Source organism: Thermobia domestica, chromosome 1, assembly GCF_964235325.1.
Source record: "Thermobia domestica chromosome 1, izTheDome1.hap1.1, whole genome shotgun sequence".
Classification (NCBI taxonomy): Eukaryota; Metazoa; Arthropoda; class Insecta; order Zygentoma; family Lepismatidae; genus Thermobia; species Thermobia domestica.
In genome coordinates, this window is record NC_137454.1 from 170,492,911 (window position 1) to 170,497,124 (window position 4,214).

Below are 4,214 nucleotides of genomic sequence, written 5' to 3' on the forward strand. Positions count from 1 at the left end.
TGTGATTTTTTAATCATTTTAGCACAATTCATACTTTTGGCGACCTTTTAATATGCTGTATTTTGATCTTTACTTTTATTTATTAAGCATCACAAACTCCAAATCTTTTTTCCTTCTTTCTTTCTTTCGTTCTTTACGGCGTACGAATAGGCAGAGAAAATGACTTATTATTCACGGTTTCCGGTGCTCATGTTGGTGGATAAGGGAATCAAATACCTACACGTGATAATGTCTTTTAAAAGTTGATGGCTGCTATCCAGTGGAACATGTATATATTGTGCCACTCACTGGTCCAGCAACGAAGATTAGAAATAACAGCAAAATATCTCGTGTCGTACCTTTGTAGCAAAGAAATATCATACATTATTTCTTAGCAAATGATTTCTTTCATTTTAATTTGATCATAGGCTCAATCCATGCAAAATGATCGAGAAAGAAATATTGCCGCTCGATCTTTTCATGAATGTTTATCCTATATCAGGGTACTTTAAAACCACAATTAATTATTATTATTATTATTTTTAACATCCCATGGCGACGCAACGGCTGCAGCCATTTCGCGTTTTTCCGATTTTAGGCGTTTACGTTGTTTTGAATATCTCAGCATGTATTTGTCGTAGCAAATTGAAAATTGCTAGGCCGATGTAACTTGTGTAGAGGTAAAACTTTGATCTCTTAACATTTTTGCCTAAAACCATTTGAAGCGGGTGAGATCATGGCCTACAGTAGCAACATTTTTGAACATTGAAAACGTGTTTGGGAAGAGGAAACAACCGATGTAGAGGTCTGAATTTGTGTGTATGTAGTCCGGGGTCATAAGTTAATATACAGAAATTTACAAACCTGTAGCTGCTCTCAAAGGTCTGGGAAAAATCGTAGTTGGGGAATTATCCCAATTTAGCATATTTCACTGCCCAATATCTCCAATGGGCCTGGATATAAAAATCTGAAATTTTGGGAATAGTTAGTCCTTTAGTATACCATAACACACAAGAAAGTGCGTTTTGTGTTTTGAGCAGAAGGGGGTCAAAGTATTAAGTAAGGACGTCATACTCTAGAGGGTGTTTTGTTCATAAAATCTTTTTTGGATATTGAAAACATGTTTGGAAAGAAAAAACAACTTACGTAGAGGTCTGAATTTGTGAGTGCATGTAGTCCGGGGTCATAAGTTAATACACAAAAATTTACAGACCTCCATCTGCTCCCAAAGGCCTGAAAAAATCGTAAATTTGGAGATTTATGCCAATTTAGCATATTTCACTGTCCGATATTTCCAATGGGTCTGGATAAAAACATCTGATATTTTGGGAGTAGTTAATCCTGTAGTATACCATAACACAACAAAGCGCGTTTTGTGTTTTTGAGCAGAAGGGAGTCAAAGTATTAAGTGATGACGTCATACTCTAGGAGCTGTTTGTTCATAAAATCTACTGGAAATTTGTTGTGAAGTAAAATAAAGTAGTATGAATGTTTAGTCTAGTCAAGGCTCTCAAGCTCGTTTCTTTCCTCTAGTTGTAACACTGTCTTATTAGACCCACAGCAGCACTGGTGAAGAATGCCGCTATCAGCAGAAGGCGAGGAAAGTCAAAATGCACCCTTGACAAAAAAGTTCGTAAGTATTTCTTGCTCTTGCTGCTTGCTATATCAATGATACTCAGTGATGTTTATTCTTGCTTTAACTGTCAACTCATGCAGGAGACTGCTATCTTTTTCTTTGATCTACACTCTCAAGTCAGTGAACACTTACTTGCTGTGATCACTGACAAATTTCCAGTAAATTTTATGAACAAAACACCACCTAGAGTATGACGTCATTACTTAGTACTTTGACCCCCTTCTGCTCAAAAATACAAAATGCGCTTTGTTGTGTGTTATGGTATACTAAAGGACTAACTATTCCCAAAATTTCAGATTTTTCTATTCAGGCCCATTGGAAATATTGGACATTGAAATATGCTAAATTGGCATAATTCCCCAACTTTACGATTTTTTTTCAGGCCTTTGGGAGCAAAGATTATTATGTAAAAAACGCGTTAAATTTCCTTAAGTATGTGTGAAATTCTCTAATATGTATACATTAAAATACAACATAAAGTAAATATGACGTACACCAATATACAGATAAATATGCAGTATATGAATAAATATCCTCCAGGCCTGGATAGCTACCTTGTAATTAAACATAAATAATGATATTGAGTAACCAATACCATTAATTAACCACTTGATATTTATAATTTATTTCAGCAATATCGCAAGATGTACCTTGCACATTAGAGTAACTTCAATATTCACTCAATGGTAAATCCAACACTTAGAACGCTATTGAGTGTACGAGCCGCACATTTCACACTTGTCTTTCTTTCGAAATTCACTTTTCATAGAAAAATTGCGCTGATTAAACAAGTATCATAAAATAATTCTCTTCATTTTCTAACTAACTTTGACTCAGTATGATGCGATATTACTCGGTTCTTATACACTTGACAAAATTACCAACTGGTTGCAACTATTTCATGCATACAACGACGTGCAGGGTGGTCACTCTAAAGCTTCTCTGCGAACTAACTAGCTGGAAGAAACTAATGCATCAATTTGATTTGTGCATGTGATGCAAACATCGGATATCAGTGTAATGAACAGAACTTGAATGGACTTCCTGGCTTTAAAAATACACTTTTTGAATTACTCATTGTTCGTAACTTCGCAGTAACTGTGCAACTTTGTCCCTTCAGGAACCAGAAGTATAAAATTATAAGGAAGAAATAGAAAAAGGGATGTTAAGATTCATTTTAAGAAATCAAGTTCAAAAATTATTGTCATTGACCGCACAAATTTCCTTGGCAAATAATTGGTCACACACTTTTTGACTGTACTTTGAAAGAAACATGATTGAGGCACAAGGGAAGTCACCTTTCTTATGAATATATGCTGTATAGTTCAATAAGTAGATATATAATAGACTTGTTTTCTGGTTATACAGGGTGGCTTAAAGTAGGGATACACTACCGTGCTGATCAGCTCATTGCATTTTATATCACTTCTTATTGTTATCCATCAGGAAAACTTAGTTTCGTTATTCTTTGTTCTTAATATGTTTTTACTTACAGCTTAAGTTCAGAAGAGCCGAAGCAAATAAACCCATAAACTAGAATATTATGCTTGATCTGTACAGAGGTGTATATCTACTTTTGGGCCACCCTGTATAGTTATTAGGTTATAATGTTTGAATTCACTGTGGGGTTAAGGATATGAGTCAGCATTTAAACTTCGTACATAAGACGCTACACGCTCACCTCTTTTAAAGTTCAGTAAAATTAAGTTGATAAAAGTATTTGGTACTATGGTAACTAGGTTCTAGATGCTCCAGATGATGTTTCCAGCACAACAAAACAGGAGTGTCTTTTAAGATCGAAAGTTGATTTTTTAAAATTTTTTTGTTGTTCGTCCAGGTTTATCATCCCTTTTCAGCACCAAGGTTACACGAGATGTGGACCTCGAATCCGAATCATTATAATGCGTTCAAATAACTCTTCCACTGTGAATCGAAACCAGGATCCCGCACACCAAAGACTGGCGTGCTAACCACTAGACCAGCAGAAGGGCTTTTGAAACTGAGTTTGGTCATTTTTGATCATATATAGAATGTACACTCATGTCCAAAATTATTGTCGCATGTCTGTAAATATGTTGTTCTAGGAATATAATTTGATAACGAATTCGCCCGGTATTTCTTATAACGTTAGTATGTGTATAATCGGCAAAGACATGTATGTGGCAAATTTCATGTCAAAAAAGCAGTAAATAAGAACAATAAAACGAAAACAAAACTTTCTTGTCCATTTAGCAACATTTTGTTTTATTCATTCTAATTTTCGTATTTATAATTCTTTTCGTATGAAATTTACCACAAATATACATTTCCGGATTATACAAATAGTATCAGTATTAAAAGTACCCTGCAAAATCATTATCAAATTATATTCTTACAAGAAGACAGTTATAGATATGTGACAATAATTTTGGACATGAGTGTACATAAGAAGATATAAACTTTAGAATATAAAGAACTCACTTTCATTGTCATTTTATAAGGGAAACACAGAAAAAGAGAAACAAAAGTTTTTTTTTTTTTTTAATTATTTCTTGTGCAGATTCCGAAGTCTAATCAAAATTAATATCACATTTTATTTATATGATATATCAACTTCTGA